Source organism: Anas acuta, chromosome 2, assembly GCF_963932015.1.
Source record: "Anas acuta chromosome 2, bAnaAcu1.1, whole genome shotgun sequence".
Classification (NCBI taxonomy): domain Eukaryota; kingdom Metazoa; phylum Chordata; class Aves; order Anseriformes; family Anatidae; genus Anas; species Anas acuta.
In genome coordinates this window covers 134,789,140-134,808,735 of record NC_088980.1, presented here as the reverse complement: position 1 = coordinate 134,808,735, position 19,596 = coordinate 134,789,140, and the positions used below count along the sequence as shown (strand labels likewise).

General features: G+C 42.7%; 2 long non-coding RNA genes across 3 annotated transcripts in view; one reads left to right on the top strand and one right to left on the bottom strand.

Annotated features, from left to right (window-relative positions):
• LOC137851833 (uncharacterized) overlaps positions 1–19,596 on the bottom strand; it is a 70,405-nt gene that overhangs the window by 14,920 nt on the left and 35,889 nt on the right. The gene's annotated exons all lie outside the window — the stretch shown is intronic.
• LOC137851315 (uncharacterized) lies at positions 7,554–18,684 on the top strand. Of its 2 annotated transcripts, none has more exons than XR_011093119.1 (3): positions 7,554–7,654; positions 9,010–9,116; positions 15,327–18,684. It is a non-coding gene; the product is annotated as an uncharacterized lncRNA (long non-coding RNA). The 2 variants fall into 2 exon arrangements; XR_011093120.1 differs by having other exon boundaries at positions 7,571–7,781.

Below are 19,596 nucleotides of genomic sequence, written 5' to 3'. Positions count from 1 at the left end.
TTTTAAACAGTTTTTATTTTTTTAAAGGCTTTTAGATCTTTCAGGTCTTTAGATTTTATAGCATATATGGTTAAAAATAAGCAAGGAAATACAGTTTGCAAGAGTAAACAGATGAAGTAATTTAATTAGCAGCTAGAAGCAATCCCTTGTGCATTCTGAAGAGTAGCTTACAAGTTCATTAACTTAAAATATTTTTGCCAGCATTTGAACTGAAATCTTGGTGGAGGATCTTAGCAGTTTATTGTTCTTATTGATATATTTAGGCCTCTTGTAATCAAGGTGGCTATAATTGAAGTGTACAGAAATTGGTATTAGTATTTGGATTCGAGAGCTGTACTTGATAATTATGAGAACTGTAGGAGAGAACCACTCCAAGGGAAATATGCTTGCAAATAACAGCTTTGTGTGTGTCCAGGACACATGCAAAGCCATAGCACGAGTGGGGATGTTGATACAGTCACCAGTTTACTGAAAGTTTTCCCTGGTGTTAGTTTCTACACCTTTATACTTGAGTAGTTCAACCAGCAGCAGCAGTTGTGCACATAAGACATGCAGTCACACTAAAAGACATCTCCAGGCACCATCAGTCTAGGCATCGCTCTCCTTACCTGTTCCTGTCCATGCTCAGTTGGCCTGAAATGAACACTATCTGCACCATTCCTCAGTAATATCCGCTCCCCCTGCCATTTCTACAGCTACCACTGGCAGTAAAATCACCATCCATTTTCTGAATGTGTGCTTTTCAAGATCCAGCAAGTAATTTAGCTTTGCAACATCTTTTTCTCTGTTTCTGTATACCAAGAATTTTTCTATTTTCTAATACCAAGGTGAAGCATGGGCTCAGCTTCAAGTGAAACACCACTGATTCCAACTTATTCAGTGGGCTAGTGGGACTTACTGGGCTGTGGATGGATGAGTATCCCTAAGGATCAGCTTAGGATTACAGCCCATGGTTACAGCATAGAATCATAGAATCATTTAGGTAAGAAAAGGCCTCTGAGATCATCAGGTCCAACCATTAACCTAGCATTTCCCAGCCTACCATTAAACCATGTCCCTAAGAACCACATCTACATGTTTTTTGAAGACCTTCAGGGATGGTGACTTAACCACTTCTCTGGGCAACCTGTTCTAATTCTTCACAACACTTTCAGTGAAGAAATTTTTCCTGAAGTCCAACCTTAGCCTTGCATGACACAACTTGAGGCCATTTCCTCTTGTCCTATCATTTATTACTTGGGAGAAGAGACCAATCCCCACCTTGCTGTAGCCTCCTTTAAGGTAATTGCAAAGTACAATAAGGTCTCCCCTGAGCCTTCTTTCCTCCAGGCTAAGCAACCCCAGCTCCCTCAGCTGCTCCTCATAAGACTTGTTCTCTAGACCCTTCACCAGTTTTGTTGCCCTTCTTCAGACACACTCAAGCAACTCGATGTCTTTCTTGCAGTGAGGGGCCCAAAGCTGAACACAGTACTCGAGGTGCGGCCTCACCAGAGCTGAGTAGAGGGAGGCAATAACCTCCCTGGTCCTGCTGGGTACACTATTCCTGATACAAATCAGGATGCTGTTGGCCTTCTTGGCCACCTGAGCACACTGCTGGCTCATGTTCAGCTGGATAACAATGAATAGTTCGAGGTCCCTTTCCACCAGGCAGGTTTCCAGCCACTCTCCCCCAGCCTTTAGTATTGCATGGGGTTGTGCCCCAGGTGCAGGACCCGGCACTTGGCCTTGTTGAACCTCACATGGCTGGCCTTGGCTCATCAGTCCAGCCTATCCAGACCCCTCTGTAGAGCCCTCCTACCCTTGAGCAGGTCAACACTCCTGCCTAACGTGATGTAGTCTGAGAACTTCCTGAGCGTACACTAAGATGAGGTGGGGATAGATGTTTTCTAATGCTTAGAGACTTCTCTAAGCAACCCATGTAGAGGCAAGGGCAAAGCTCTGGTGATCTAGAAAACTTTAGCCCAAAGAAGGAGACCTAAAGTAAGTCCATGTACTAAACAGGAGTTCAGCTCCTTTGCCCTGCAGAAACTTTGTGTGTGTTCAGGTCCTCTGCAACCCAATCTTTCTGTGCCTAGATGTACAGGTGTTTTTCCTGATGTGGTTTGTTGAATGATACTGCGGTGTTTATGCAATGTTTTTCATGACCACAGCCATATCCACAAAAACATCTGAAGCCAAATGTTAACGTGTTTTTAAACACAAGTATTAGTTCAAATTGATTTTCTATTCCTTCAAACTGTTTTTTCTGCTATTCACCTGTTCAAAGGCCTTTATTACTATTTACAGTGAAGATGTGGTGCCTCTTAGCTGAGATAGACTATCTTGTACCAAGAAAAACAGACACTAATAAAGAAACAAGCAGCTCTGGAATAACCCAGAGATTGAAGTTCCTTTGCGTAAGATATTCCTTTAGTATTTATGAATAACAAATGCACCCACTGAAATAAGGTTGTGAATGACTCATGTTCAGAAAAAGGCCAAATTTCATTGGGCATTCTGTTTATAACAAATAATTTAACCACTCTAAAAATATTTGGGGGGTTTTTCCTTACAGGGGAAAAAAAATGTCTCACCAAAATGAACTTGTTAAAAGGGAAAAAAAGTCCTCGGACTGGCTCGTAACCCTGCAATCCAGCCCAAATATGGACAGCATGTGGCTGTGCTATCCCAGGAGCAGACCGTTGACCAGACTGTGCCTGAAAATCTGATACTTCCCCTCTGAGGCGTGGGAGAGAGAAACCACTCAGCTGCAGCCCAGCAACTCCTCGCCTGCCCCAGCGTTGGCCAGAGGAGCCTGGAGGTGAAGCTGGCAGGCCCTGCGCCCCTCCAGCACTCTGACCAGCTCTGGTGACACAGGTCACTCACCCGGGGAGCTGGGCAGCACCCTGGACTTTTCTCCTTGCACTGACATGCAAGGAATCGCTGCTTGGGTCCACGTCTGCGAAAGTCCTTTTCCAAATCTTGTGCAGTAGGTGGGTTATATAATGTTGTAAAGTTATGATGTTGATCTAGTTTAAAGCCTGTGAATATCTCACACTTTTGCTTGTGTTCTCTGGGTTCTTGGTGCCCTAACCCACTGTTGAACCGTTGCCTTTGACAGTTCCTGTCTCACCATCCCTCTAATGCTTTCTGACTTACGGAGATTGCACCGATGTGTGGTACAACACTAAATGCATTCCTGAAATCCAAAGAAATTATGTCTATCCAGCTGGGGTAGTGTACCTCCAAAAATCCAAATACACTTATCAGACATGAGCTGTTTTTTAATCGTTTCATGCTGAGTGACCTTTAACAAATCAGAGCTAAAAAAAAAAAAGCCCTTATAGGTCAATGCATGTATTTCCTCCCCTTAATGTGCTCCAGTCTATAGGCAGGTAGGAAAATGCTTAACTTTGCAGCCTCCTGCAAACTTCCCCTCAGTGCAACAAGAATTAGTGCTGTTCTGGCTGGGAGCCTGTATGCATAAAATCTTGTGAGTAAGAGTTCATCTTACAAAAATGTTGCTCCCTCCTATGGCATGGGTTAGGCGGAATCAGCCTTACCCTGCTAGGACTGCCTGCGACATGTCTCCCCTAGCCCAGAAAATGTGGGAATAAGATGCCACCATTCAGACAGAAGCAACACGGGGAAATGCATGGATGCATGCAAGATGCAACCACTGTTCTCTGGAATCTCTTCAGGAAAATGGTCTGACAGTGGAGAACAGAACACAAGAACAAGGAGACCAGTGTGTGATGATGACCGATGAGGCTGAAGCTGCTCCTGGTGAAAGGCCTCGCTTAATTATGGAAACAGCAAAAGGAGGTAGGAAACAGAAACCAATGGTTCAAAAGATAAGCCATGTGCAAGAGTGAATCTAACACCACAGACTGCTTAGGAGCACAGATGAAACCATGATCAGGAAGTATACACACGAGGTCACTGTAATTTAGTTTTGGATGTTTCTCAGACTCCTAGGGTGGCTTAGGCTGACAGGGAGCTCTGGAGCCACCCGGTGCCACCCGTGCCCAAGTAGGGACACCCAGAGCAGGGTGCCCAGCACCACGTCCAGGCGGCTGCTGAAGGGCTCCAAGGAGGAGACCCCACAGCCTCTGGGCAGCCTGTGCCAGGGCTCCGTCACCCGCACAGCACAGAAGGGCTCCTGGTGCTCAGGGGGAGCCTCCTGGGGGCCAGGTTGTGCCTATTGCTTCTTGCGTGTTTGCTGAGCTATTGATAGGGCGAGAGGTGTGTGAATCTTTCAAAAAATAAATAAATAGATAGATAAATTCCAAAGCCTGTGTATTTGTTGCTGGGCAATTCAGTGTAGATTGATTCTTCAAGATAAAACACTTGGTTCTATCTGAATAAAACACTTGCTTTTACCAGCTCATTTAAGAAAATACATTCTGCTGGGCAGAAGGTGGGCAGAGCAGAGCATCTGTATGTCTTGGCATTATTGTGTGCAGACTCATGGGTCATATCATATGTATGCAGTCACTCCAGCAGCATAATCCACTCACAAGCTACAGTGTGTCTGGCATCCAGAGTAGCATTATTGCTACCTACCTACCTAGCACAGCATACAATGATTTGCTGCAAGTTCATATTACTGCAGTGGTTCCCTCGTTACATCAGGATCAGGAGATAAATAGCCTTACACTGCAGGGGGATGAAATGATTCAGAGTACAACACTGGAAGAAAGGAACGTGGAGGCTCACCGTTCATCCGTACCTCTGGGCTGTGGGACCCCAGTGAGGCACATTTCTGTCTTAGAGCAAATGGGATGCAAATTCCCAGTACATGAGTTACAGTGCAACTTGCAGCTATGTTAGATGTAATTGAAATGAGTGCTCAGAAGCAGCTGAATGCTTTCAACTGCACGGTCCAAATACAGCTTCAATTCAGTTAGTCCACGAGGAAGGACTTCTTGCCCATACAGAGCATATTGCAGGATTGGGGCCAAAACCAGCAAAATTCTTCTAGAGCATTGAAGACATGAGTGATTTTTGTAACATAATATTTATACCAGCACCAGCCATCATATATCTTGTTTCTGCCACATTCTGGAGAAAGCACTTCACAAGATATTTACTGTTTATACATTTTTATTGATATTATGTATGTTTGGGAAGTCCAGAAGCTTTTATGAACTATATACAGCCCTTGAAATTAAAAAAAGAGTTTTTCCAACTGCCCTAAAATAACTTTTTGATGCTATCCTGGGAGTTGCAAGATTCATGTCCATTGCTTTTGCATGGACAGAAAAATTGTACTCCCAAACTGAGAATCTCAAACAGGCATGCCCAGATCTGGCTGATGAGCCAGACCCCAGTGTCCTGTACCTACTGCGGGTCTCTGTTGTAGACTGGTGTAATTTGGGGCTGGGGGATAAGAATGGAAACTCCATGTTTATAATGGAAAGAATGAAACTTCCTGTGACAGGGTTTTAGCATAGGCTCAGGGCTGAGCATGGGCTGTTTGAGCACTGCTCAGAGGTTTGCAGTGCCAGAAGTGGTCCCAGTGGAAATGGATTAGTGGGCAAAGAAAATGTAAGGAGATCAAAAGGTGAAAAATAAATGCAATTTATCGTGTGGCTGTGGTGTTTATGACCTTGATAGAGAAATTAAGGGAATAGCATGGATATCATCACTTTGAATAGGATGACCCCACACTTACAGGTTCTGATCTACTACTCTGGATTAACTTATTAAACCTGTGTAAAGGGACAGAGAAATAGACCCAGCTACTTTGCATCATCTGGCAGGCTCCTGTTTGGGAAGTAAACACATGTCAATATCTTTAACATGATCAGTCTCCACAGTAAAGGGACAGAGAGGAGAGTTCATACCCAGACTGGGAAATTTCCATGGCAGTTTTACAGTTCAGAAAATATACATATCACACACACACGCATATGCAGTAAGCATAAAAGATTAGCATTGGAACTGACAACTTGTAAGCCAAGTTTTAGCTTTATGTGATTCGAAACAGCTGAGTGATAAATTAAAATAAAAACAAATGCCAGCAGCTCCTTAGCGCTGGTGGGATTGGTGGGTGCTCCTGTCATGAGAGCCTGGTGAATACATATTGTTATAATTGGCCGGGTGGAGGTGGTAGAACAAACGTGACTCTTCCAAGGCAGTGTTGGCACTGACAATAATTGTTAACAGATTTGGTTTCCTATTCACCTCTTTTTTTCCCTTATAGCTCCTTCTTAACTTATCAGCAGATTTTATTTTTGAGTTATTAGAAATTGCATCCTTCTTTTATTGATTCTTGCGAGTTGCCAGCCAGCCACTAATTGCTTCCAGCTCTGGCTTTTCAAAATTACCGATTTCCTTTTAGATATTTTAATCATTCATATATCTTCCTCTCCATCCCTCCACCCCCTTTTGACTTTCTTTGGCTTGAGCTTTTCTCAGAGGAGCAGTCAGCTTAGTTAACCCTAGTAGTTCTAGCCAAGCACTGCTCTCATTCCTATGGAAAAGGGTAGTCAAGAACTGCTGATAAATGTAAATCCTCATCTAACTTAACTCCTAGCTCAAGCGGTCTGAATTCAAACACTTTGAACATCTAGTTCATGTGCTATGCAGGTGTACACATATATTTTTATATGTGCATGCACACGTACGTACACACACACATGCATACATACATGTATGTACTCACATAAAGTGAGTTTCTGTGATTCTATGTAAATTTATATAAATATATGTCTTACATAAATATAATATATGAACAAATGCATAGCTGTATGTGTAAAGGAATGGAAACACTTGTCTTTAAGGTCCAGTTTACTTCTCCTTTCATCAGCCTGGTGGCTTTGGGGACAGAGCAGACCTCATGGCACTGAGGCTGTTGGAGTCACCCAGGAGTCACCGATTAGCAAGGCACCACACATCAGCCGAGCAGCAGGCTGCTGACAGATTTGCTGCTAACCCAGGGCAAAAGGAAGGAGAGGTGACTGCTTACAAGAGCTCTCTGAGTGTGAACAAAGATAACTTAAATTAACACACATTCTGTGAGCACTGGAAGTGACTTGCTAAGGTGCTGAAACTGGTGTGTGAGCCTGAGCTCTGCAGCCACGGTTTGCACAGCCTGCTTCCCTGGGCTGGAAAACCCCATTACAGCCTCACCAGGTCTTTGTCCTGAGACGCACACCTTGCCACTGCTGTCACCCCATACACACAGCCTGGTACTTCCATTCACCCTGGGGACATCCCAGCCTGCAAGCCCAGCCTGCTGTGGACCAGGACTTTCCAGGCTATCGGTCCTGTTCAGCTGCTCAGGAGGCTAACACTGTCCCAGGTGCATGCTCTGAGCTGTCAGCATCACTTTTAAAAGTGTGTGTCCCATAAAGTAATCAATACAGGACTTGGGGGCACTTGAGGACATTCCTCCTTTCCCTATTGCATAGTCACTTCTTCCCCAGACCTCACCTAAACTACTCCACTGCCTAGCTCAAAGCAACTAATGGCAGCTGCTAAACATATGGTTTAATTTTAGGGATCAGTCACAGTCATGCAAATTAGTTTTCACTTGTGTTAAATGCAAGCAGCAATTAAGAGCCTCTGCATAGTGAGAACAGAAGCAGTTGGAAGCTGCTGCCCAAAGCAAGATTCTGCCTGAGAAGCCCAGTATCCTCAGGGGGCAAACAGGAGTGCAGGCACAAAGGTGAAGGGAATGACTGGATGCAGCTGAGTTCATTAGTAAAGCAAAAGCCTGAAGATGGACATAGCTTTGGGAGAAAGACATCTTCTTTTATGCTAGGATGTTCATTGGAAAGACAAGCTTGTCAAGGGTAAAAAGCAAACCCTTGTCAGTCTTATTATAGTAATGTTTTGTCCTGTTTAGAACAGATCTCCAAAAATATACAATATAGAATATTTTAAAAAGCTAATCTTAAGGAAAAATAAATAAATAAATAAATGCATTATTTCAATACCCAGAATTTGGCATGTCTTTGTCTTACACAGGCCACTTCCAGTCTTATGCATTCTGTCATAAATGTCCTGCAGGAAGCATGTTCAGGTTTCTCACTGTGTAGCAGTCAATATCCAGGGATGATTTGTGTAACAAGTATCTATATGATGAAATTATGAAATTAGTTTTTTTTTGTGTGTGTGTGATTTTTTGTTTTTCATTTTAGAGGACTGAATGTTCCTCCTCATGCAGTAGTTAATGATCTTGTACGCAGTTTAGAAGACTTTTTGCCAATGAGAAGCGTATTTCATTCACAAAATTTCTGTTTAATATCCAGCTTCTATGCTGCTGATGTTAACCAAAATAAAGGTGGGTTCAAAGCTTCATGTTTTCAACCTGTAATGCTGAATGGTCAGTGAACATCAACATGACACAACATCACAGTTACAAACTAACTCAGTGCATATCAGGCAGGCTTAGAGCATTGTTTTTCCACTCATACATGCAACAGAGTTTATGACTCTGGTAGTAAGGGAGAGCTAGAATGTCTCTGTGTGTCTTGAAGTTAAAATAAAATATCTATTCAGTGCAGGCAAGCCAAATCCTCTAACCAAGCCTGGTCCCTGTTCCACGTGCCAGGTTAGTATATATAGCTTTCCCATTCAGCAAAAACTTCAGTTTCCTGAGAGCTCTAAAAGTCTGCAAAAGAGCAAACAAGTAGCCAAGGAGGGGTAATTCTATTTCAAAATTCACAAACTCACCCTTAAAATTGTAGTCTTGAATTCTTGTCTTATTTCTGTGGTAGAACCATGTCCCTTGAGTGATGTCTCATTCAAAAGACCATTTTTAGTCCTTTCTTTGACTTTCTAGAAGCATCATTGTATCACTAACTAGTTGGTTTTTGACAGACAAAGAACGTTACAACTGGGAAAAAGGAAAAAAAAATAAAGGAAAAGAAAAATTCTTTACTATTACAGAAGGTTCTTCCTTTTAAATTATGTGGGAGAAATGGTTACCCTTTTGAATCACAGGGGTGCTCTGGTTGCATACTTTAAAAGATTTGCTGCCTGAGAAAGCACATTTAAAATTATCTTTTCTTTCTTCAGCTATCAAGATACCATTGGGACTTCACCAGGTCCACAGGTCTGCTACGTAATGTGTGAATAGCTGTATCTCACCGTGGAGTCAAGAGTCGAGCTATTAGGAATACTATGTAAGTAAGACCAAAATCAGAGTTGATTTGTATGGGAAGACTTTATAGCTGCATGCAAAAAGCATGAAAAGGAAGGTGGAGGATGGAGAAATCTAATGAGTACAATATAAAGAACAGCAAATATAAACTGATTGACTAGATGGATTTGCAACATTCAGCATCATCTCAACCAGTTTTATCAAACCCTACTCATCATTTTGAAAATGGCAGTTCATTTAGGCCATCTCAAAATTATGGAAGGGAGGGTTTCCTCAAGCTTTCTTTATCATAAGTATAGACATCGCAGGTCATCCCATGCATTGAAGTACTCTGGAATAAGTAAATTCAAGGAAATCAATATATTTATTACAGATTTACAATGTATCACTGAGCACAAGTTCTGTGTGAAAGGTTTCAAACTGATGTGATCTTTCACGAACAGTGGCCTGAGCTGAACTCTGTAATTCAGAGTAAGGTCTATCAAATTCTTATGCAGTACCAACTGAAGATTTATGTCCTAGCCCTTTCCATGTCCAAAGGACTTCATTACAACGTCATTTTTTCTGCTGTTAAAATAACCCTCCACAAAACTGAAAGTGAATTGTATTTTCCAATTAAAGATCAGTAGTGTCAACAGGAATAAACCCAAGTTGCTCTAAGTATCCTCTTACAATATCTGCCTTTGTCTCCTGCCCCTGATTTGTGCAGTGTACTCAGTGTTTCCCCCCCACACTTGTGCAGTATGCTCTCTCTCTAGGTGAAGACTTACCAGACACCTGTACAATCCATCAGTATTTTATACTTCTCCTGCAAATGCACTATCATTGCTTTTATCATGATGTTACTATGTTAGTGCAGGGTGATCATTCTGGAACTGATTCATCATCCTTGCCTGATGTAATACCCATTCCATGAGCTTCCAATTTTAACATGCTTCTCATATTCATCCTTGAATATCTGACTGTGCTTTTTTGTACTAATGACCTTAGTGTTCTCCTTGTGCCATTTTCTGCATGTTGTTAGTGCTATTTGCATAGTATTCTGAGCCTATGGTGTTAAATGGTGCCACCTTCTAGCCAACAGTCTCTAATTATACTTAATTATACTCAAACAATTAATATCTCCTCAGAAGCTACTTTCCCAGCTTGATCAGTGTTCTTGTTCTAATCTCTCCCATCTTCTTGAACATGACTTTATCAAATGACACACTGAAGTCCAACTGGATTGTATCTAGACTTATAGCTTGTCTAAATTACCAAGTAAATGTCTTAAAGTTGTCTGATACGTCTTCATGGACTGTATTATGTTGTTTTTTTTTTTCCCCTGCATTTCTACACTTATTGTGCAATGTGGGTGAAAATGGGGAAAACTTACCTTAACGTAACAGCTAGAGGAAAATGTTAAATGAAGCTTGTTTTCCTCACAATATGATGTCTCTCCAGGGTGGTATGCAAATCATATTACAAAAAAGTTACATCACTGCTCATTTTTTGACATATTTGTAGTAGATGTGAGAGGACTGTTGTTGACCAACAACTGTACCCACACTAACTCCCAACATAACTCCATTCAACACTTCTCTTCTGCTAGGAAAGCGACCTCTCTTAGCCTTGCCAGGCAGTTTGAACTTCCTTCTCCTGTCTCATCACTGAGGACAGAACTGGCTCCCAGTAGGCTGGGAAGGAGCCCAGCCCCAACAGCAGGGTAATTCCCAGCCAGGGGTATCTCCTTGGAAGCAGTTCTCTAAATAAACTTTACTGTCTTTCCTGACTATAAAATTATTTTTCATCATTTTGATACTCTGTCTGATCAGCATAACAGATTAGATTTCTGCTTGCCATTTTATTTGACAAGCTGTACCAGTGTCCAAATCCATCCTCTACTTTGCAATGTAAAGTATAATACCTTGCAGGAATACAAAGGGCTAATGCAATGCCTCCTGTGAAATGAAGGATTCATTTCAAACCAAACTGATACTCTGTTCAGCCTACAGAAGATAAGGCTTCAGGATGACCTCATTGCAACGTTTCAGGGGACTCATAAAAAAGATGGGAAGCAACTCTTTGCTCAATTGGATAATGACAGGATGAGGGGGAAATGGTTTTAAACCAAAAGAGGGGAGATTTAGATTAGGGGTTACAAGGACATTCTTCTCTCGGAGGGTGGTGAGGCACTGGCACAGGTTGCCCAGAGAAGCTGTGGATGCCCCATCCCTGGAGGTGCTCAAGGCCAAGTTAGATGAGACCCTGAGCAACCTGATCTAGTGAATGGCATCACTGCTCATGACAGGGGAGTTGGAACAAGGTGATCTTTGAGGTTCCTTCCAATCCAAGCCATTCTACGATTCTGGTACAAAGCTGTGATTTCATCACCACATACAAAAATACAAAAAATATAATTTAAAAGATATTACTTCTGGACCAGATTGTAGTATGTCACAAATTTGGATTAATTTAAACAGAGCTGCTTTAATTTTTACCAGTTCTATATCCACTTCTTGTTTCTCATGGTCTGGAATATTATAAAATATTTCCAAATTTTTGATTTTTTAAGATTTTCCAAACGTTGTTAGAATTTTAGGGAGGGAAGGTTATACTTTTCTTTTTCCTGCCTTTTACCACTCAGCTATCTTTCATAAGGTTTTCTTGTTGATTTGACTGAGGATCTGTTCAATAAAAATAAAAAAGCTGATCTCCTAGTTTTTGCTAGCCAACACTGTAAAATGTCAGTCAGATGGGAAATAGCTAAAGAATTGGACGTTGAAATCTGTAAAATACTTGTCTGAGAAAAGCAGGTATAAAATAAATGACAGGAAGGAAACTTTCTGCTCAGTATTTTAGAAAGTGGCTACTATTCAAGGCAAAGTTTAGAATAAATGCAAGGAAAAGTGGACTGTTATTAAACTCCAAAGTCTTGATTCATCTTTTTGTTCTAATAACAACTGTATTTAAATGTCCATTTAGCATTTAGGTTCACTATCTGTTTGGGACTGTGAAAAATAATATTCAGTTACTAAAAATTCATATTATTTCTTCAATCTTATTTTATTTTAACTCTAATTTTCACTGTAAGGAGTGAACCAGGGACTTGTAAGCCACGTCTTGGGGAGAGTACAAGGAACAGGATATGAAGAGAAAAAATCAAGAAGACCGAAGCCCAGCACAAGCTCAACCTGGCCACTATGGTCAAGAATAATAAAAAATGTTTTTATAAATATATTAATGAAAAGAGGAGGACCAAAGAGAATCTCCATTCCTTACTGGACACAGGAACGAACATGACTACAGAGGAGATTAGAAATTAGGAGACATTTCTTCTCAGAAAGGGTAGCCAGACATTGGAAGGGGTTGCCCAGGGAAATGGTGGTGTCACCATCCCTGGGGATGTTCAAGGAAAGGTTGGATGTGGTGCTTAGGGACATGGTTTAGTGGGTGACATTGGTAGTAGCTAGACCAAACCATGCACTGTGGGCAAAGACATCTATCTCTCTTGGGCACAGCTCAACTCAACTTCTTGCCAGGCTGGACCTCTGCTTTCTACTGGGGGCATTATTTCACCACAGAGAGAAGACAACGACTAATCAGTGTTCAGACCATAGGCAAGGGGCACACCAGGACCTGTGAAACATAAGGGGATTCATCTCAGAACTCCATTAAAACCCAGAGCAGCGATGTATCCTGACCATCTCTCTCTGAAACTCCTGTTTTCCATTTATATTAGCTGTGTAAATAGATGTGCCCTCACAATATTAAGGGAGAACATGAACAAGTTGAAAATGTGTTAATAACTATATACTGAATAACTGTGTTTCTGACCTTTTAAAAGCAGTATGTCCTCCAGATAGCCTGTAAATGGATTATTTAATGAAACCTTACCCTTTTGAGCCAGTTTTCCTCTGAACAGTCTATTCAGTACATTCATGAATAATATGAGAAATAACTTTACTGAATGCCTTTGAAAATTCTGCTGTATAATGTCTCTGTTTTTCCATAGTTACTGTGGCAACTATATCTTTGCAAATTAATCACTCAATTAAGTATGACCTATACCTCATAAAACCATATTGGCCATCTCTAATGATGTTACACTTCTTATTTTGTTCACTTACTGAGTCCTCTTAAAGTCTTTACATTGATACCCTTACCAATAATGCAGAATACACTGGTTTATTACTGCCTCTTTCTAATCACATACTGTAGCCATATTTTCTAACCCTTGCAAATGGGAATACCTTCCTACATTTATCAGTAGAAACATCATTCTTTTTTATGCATGGTTCCTTCTAAACTCAAGGATGAGGGCTAGTCAAAGCGCACTTCATCAAACTGCCTAACTGAAGGGCTACTAATCTTTCTCAAGCCCCTGAAAAGGTGTTTGTTTAGGATGGAATTCCTCTTCTGGTGCACTGGAGGACCTCTTGCCAGTGGTGTGTGGCTCTGCTTGCCTAGGCACTGTAAAGTCTAGAGGGAAGAGAATAGCTTGCACTGCCTTCTTAACTGAGGTTTGCTTCTAATGCTCTTTCTCAGATTTTCAATGCCTAGAATTTCCTTCATGCTATTCTGTAATCAAAATGGTTTTCTAAATGACCCATGAGTACTTCTTGGGACATGACCTACGTGTGGTTAGTTTTATTGTGAGTAGCAAAGTACAAGATTCATAACTGTAATGGTGTGAATTAAGTCAGAAAGAGTGCAGAAATGATCTGGATGGAGGTAGCTTTTGGAGTAAGGTCAATCCCAGTATTGCTCCCAAAGTGAGACATGCTGGTGCTGTCTAACCTGTGGCTGCAGGAGACTTCCCAATATGCAGAAGGGAGATAATTATCTCCTAGCCAGTCTGAACTAATGGACCAGACCCCCAGTGAGTCAGAAAACCTTTCTGCTTCAAAGTTGCACGGAGACACCCTGTGTTCTCATGTGTCAGGAAGAGTCAAGTGCTCAGAACTACTCAATTTTAGATAAATTTTCCTAGAGCAACCCACCTCTCTCCATAGGGAACTGAGGTCAACTACTAAAGCTGAACTTTTAACTGGTTGACTTCATGCTAGTTGCCTAAATTTAGGTGGAAGGAATACAGGCCCTAACACTTACACTAATTCTTCCGGGTAGCTGCAGACACATCAACAGTCATTATTTCCATGAAAGCACTTGCTAGTCAATCTTTTGCATAAAATATCTAACATCAGCACAGACAGAAGTGTATATTTATAAAAATAAGACAGAAGAAATTCAGACAAAGATTTGAATACGTTTTGCAGTATTTGTTCAGGCCTGTTAAACCCAATTGAAAAATATTTTAAAATGTTTGTTTGTTTGTTTCTGATGTCTATATCTATGTTTCTTAAAGGAGATTATCTATTTTATTTTTTTTTTACATGCCACATACCATGAATACATGTATACAAGTTCCATTGGCATAAGTCCTTCTAACCTTACCCCTACATCTCTGTAACTGGACTTTCTCCTGACATGGCCCTCCAGCCATTTCTAGCTTCATCTCTCCAAAAAGATGACACTATTTGAATTTTGTTTTAGGACTTAAAGATTTTTCCCGTTCAGGTGGTGATCAGACACTCTACTGATGCCAAGGAATCCATACAGACTTAAAACTACTTGGGACTGATAATTTCATTGCTACTTATATTTATTCAACAGAGGTAACCCCAACACAGCCTCTGGGTTGTTAATACTGGTATCTATAAGGTACTGAGAATCATCAAAAAATTTGCTACCAGCAAAAGCCACAACGGACCACAAGTGCAGACAAATGTGCAACAGCTTGACTTCTTGCACATGTACAGAAATCACTTTACTTGCATGAGCACACATAACTCACATCGGCCTATCCTGCTAAGAAGAGCTGAGTTCAGGATTCTTTTGTTTTGAACTTTGAAAACCTTTCACAGTGTTACTCCTACCTCCTCATCCAAATGTTTAAGTCCCTGTACATTTAAATATCAAATCTTATTTTTCATTCTCAACTAGTAAATCTCATCTATTTCTAAATCCCTCTTGAAATATTAGTGTTATTGTGCATGTTCTGTCATAAGTATTACTTTGTGGATTACATTGCCAAAATACTTTTGTGATCTGTCTGAGCTTAGCCATTTTAAATCCAACCATTAATACACATCTGCTCACAGCTGAGCAAAGTTCTGTATTGGAACTATAAAAGATAAAGTTATTGCTGTACGTATTTTCTGTGTGAGCTTTTTGTTTTATTTACTCCTAGACACTGGGTGCTGTGGATCTGGGGGATGTCCCTGACTGGGATGAGGCACTTGCTCTTCCTTCTTTGGAGCAACCTGAAGCAGCTTTGGTGGGACAGGTTTCCACTCCACGGTGACAGCTTTGAAAACTAGCTGACTTCTGAGGGGATCACAGCTGATATTCTTGGTAGATATATGTTCTTGTAGTGGTGAATATGCCCTGGAACAAAGCTCTTCATTCTTCCCAAAGACTTGCAGAGGGGAGGTGATGGCACCATCAACAGTGCCATCAGGTTTCTTCTGCCAGCCTCCCCGCCCTATCAGCCAGGGTGACCAGGTTTATTCCTTCCACAGATGTCCAGGAAACAAGGCCAAGCCTTTGCTGTCAAGGGCATAAAGGGCATGTATATCATAGGCTTTAAAATTCAGGATCCCACCAGATCCAGTAACTTTGATATGGTTAAAAACTCACTTCAGAAGTACCTCTAATGTGATTGAAGGGAACCAGGAGAACAAACACCTGCTTGCACTGCTAGCTTCCCAGACTAGCCAGTCATCCTTCCTGCTGAAAATCCAAGTCTTTATTTCTAATTTTAGCCTGTCTGTCTGCAGCTCTCAGACCTTGGCTCTAATGCCTTGGCTCTAATGTTCCCAGTTTTCTCTCCCTTGAAAGGTGCTTACACAGTGTACACAAGACGCTTCTCAACCTTTCTGACTGATCGTGGTCCTGGGAGAAGGCCCCAGGCCCTCCAAGGCCACTGACTCCAGTCTGCTGTCACAGTGGGTGGTGAAATCCTTTTCCTGCACTGACAGACTGGGCAACCCTGCTCTGCAGGGCTCTGGCTGGAAGGAATCCTTCCCGGGGACTTGAGCAATTTCCGTGATTTTCTATCCTCACTGGTTTTTAATAACTTCTTAAAAACATGTTCAGCAAACCTGGGAAGAGTATTCCAGAACTGGTCACAGCAAGGATCCTCCTGATGTAGTCAGGACATTCAACTCCTCCCTTTTACACCTTCCTGTTAATATAAAAATAAGGGAAGCCAGGCCTGGAGCAGGACACTGCGTTGCAGGTACTGTTTTCCAACATTTTATTGTGCCTGATCCAGATGGCTGAGGCTGCTCAGATTGTGCTGGAGGAGTGCAGCCTTTTTTCTTCTTCGTGGATTTTCTGTGGACAGGTTACAAATTCTCAGGCTTTATTTTCTGTGCTCAATCAGCCTGAGAGCTGCCACTTCCCAAGAAGTGTAAGTGCCAGCGAGGTGTGCTCTCCATCCCTTGCCTGGGTGCCAAGGAGTCTTGCCAGCTGATGGAGGAGAAGGGAAGGAGTCAAGGGCAGAGGGATCTCTAACATGAGGAGAAAGTGGGGAATTTTTGCCCTGCATGGGGATGCTTGGGGAACCTAGCTCAGCTTTTCACACTGCCTGACATTCTTCAGTCTGTTGTACTTCAGTGATGTTCTTGAAGACTTCTCAAGCTAGTAAAACCTTGTGCTTGCAGCAAGTGACCACGAGGATCCTGAGCAAGATGGAATCAGGTTCATCTTTCACCTGAGACAAGTACTGATGAAAAATCTGTACTACACCTCTTCTGGCTCCTGTCCCCAGTCTTCTTCTCCACACCTTTCTGACTGAATTCAGCAGTCTGTTCATGGATGCCATGTTTAGTCCAAAACCTGCAGAGAGGCAGTAGACACAGAATTCTTGTTTACAGCAGTGGCCTCAGGCTAGTCCAGGAAAGGACAGTGGCCCCTAGGCTTTTTTCCTGGGAGGACAACATGGATCAAGGAGTGCTGTCCCCTTCCTTCCACAGAGGAACAGCGCACTCAGGACACTACAAATTTGCAAAATGCCATACAAATGCAGCAACCACTGCAGAACTGTCTGGTGTGCTAGTGAAGCAGAGTCCAGGGATGAATGAAGGCTGACTTGCGTCAATACTAAAGAAGAAAATTTCTCTTTGTGAGTAGGAGAAGTCAAACGTGTCTTCCTGCTATGGGACAGGGAGAAGAGCTGTCATCCCAAGGATGCTCACTTCTAGTCCTTCTCCCATACTTTCTCCACAGAATTTGTGCCAGAAAGGGTCAGGAAATCCAGCCCTTGTCTGCCCACATGGTGTTCTCAGCATGGACAACATCTGTCTGATATAATTCCTCCTTGACTTCTACCAGGTGTAGAGCACAGCATCCCGTCTGCTCTTCCACAGGCGGTGATAATGAGTCCTTTACAACAAGTGAATGTTGCACTTACTTCCCTGCTCTCTATTTCTGCAGGCTGCTGGTCCATCTGGTGCCTTTCATGGCTAAGACAGAAAACAGCCAGGTTTTGTCTTCTTTGTTTTGCTGGTAATATTAGCCCCCAAGGCTCTATGCCTGTAAGGGTTGCTGCATGCCTTTGACTTGGATCTGCGAGCTGCTTTGCAGGTCAGTAATAAAGAGGGGTCTCCCCTGATCATTGTTCTTGAAGAAAAAATCCTGAAGTGATCCTGCCCAGTGAAGCAGGATGGTTGGCACAATGCCATGCCATAGCTGGCAGCTCCGAGCCCCAGGTGCCAGCCCCAGTGAGGTGTGCTGGTCTTGCCTTCAGGTTCTCCTGTGCTTTGAGTCACTTCCACAGCCCTTGGGAAGAAAGACTGGCCTGGGTGTGCAACCTCTTGGTTTTCCTACCTCCACCAGAGGCACAGAGACTTCCTGCAGAGAAAGGCTGAAAGTAAACTGTCTTGCCAGTGGCTCCTCTGCATGAGCTCTTTGCAGGTGACGGAGCCCTGGCACAGGCTGCCCAGAGGCTGTGGGGTCTCCTCCTTGGAGCCCTTCAGCAGCCGCCTGGACGTGGTGCTGGGCACCCTGCTCTGGGTGTCCCTGCTTGGGCATGGGTGGCACCGGCTGGCTCTAGAGGGCCCTGCCAGCCTCAGCCACCCTGGGTCTCTGTGAATCAAATCAGCAGACTTGATAACAAAAAATAAATAAAAATGTGATTTTGCTTAACCCTCAGGACCGTCACCCGTGGGCAGCTGACACACCATGAGAGGGGCATTGCAGGAATCGCTGCTGCAACAGCTGCTACAGCACTGCTTTCCGTGGTGCAGAAAATGGTGTGGCAAACTGTGTGATAAAAGGTGTTTATCACTCCTAGACCTGTACAGTCAACTTAGGACCCATCAACCTTAACTCACCCACCCTGAATGCCTTGCAGCCATCTGTGCCTGCAGGGACTCACTACATCAGCTGTGATGACAACTGGAACTGGCCCCATCTTTTATGAAAAGCCTCCACCTCTTCCAAAATGAAGTGGCATATGTCTCATAAACCTTTCTTTCTTGGCTCTGGTGAGAGATGTGTGTCAGGGCACAGACAAGAGGAACACATTCCGGCACAGATGTACACCAAAACAGATATGACTACAGGAAAAAAAAAAAGAAAAAAAAAAAAAAGAAGAAAAAAAAAAGGAGGGGGGAGGGAAGTTGGCTAGGGAACAAGTATTTTTAATAGTGTTCCCTTTAACAGAGCCTAAAGAGAAGTAACACTTCATTTTACCTTTTCTATTAAAGCAAAGAGCTCACCAGTGTCAGTTGTGTGCAGGTGCTATGCGCAGTGGGAAACAACCCAAACCAGCATGTGTTCTTTGAAATATTTCTTTTAAACAGACACTAAGTATTTTCAGCTTTCGGAGAATGTGGTTCGAAATAACAAGTAGATAAAATATCACTGTGCTGTGCAAGGGAGGATACGTGCAGTTATCTTCTGCGATTTCACACTAATATTTAGCTATCATATAGCACTCTCTCTGCTGACCCCACTGTATAAACACGCAGTAATTAACCAGCGCCCTCCCGCCTATGCAGCCCGTAGGTTGCTCGTCCCGTCCCTAGGTTACAGGCAAGGAATTTGGAGAGATGATGAAGCTTATCCAGACCTGCTCAGGATTTCTAAGGCAAAGCAGAGAGCGGGATCAGTCCCTGCAGGATACTTTCCCCGGCTCTGCCTTTAATGTTACAGCCTGGAGACACGTCAGAGCAGTCCTTGGTGGAGAGGAGTCCACCTGCAAAAACTACTAAAGCCGTTTCACACCCCTGGCAGTGTCTGGAGCAGAAGAGGCGCAGAGGGGAGCCACGGGAGTGCTGTAAATCAGGATAGAGGCAGAGCAGTGTGGGAAAGCTTGCCTGGGCTCTGCCGCTTGCTGGGAGCTTTTCCCAGCACTTTTGGTGCTTCTTGTTCCTCATGGCTAGACGCTGCATAGAGTGTAAAAGCTCCTCATTGACTAATCATCCAGTTTAATTACAGTGTGTGCTTTGGTT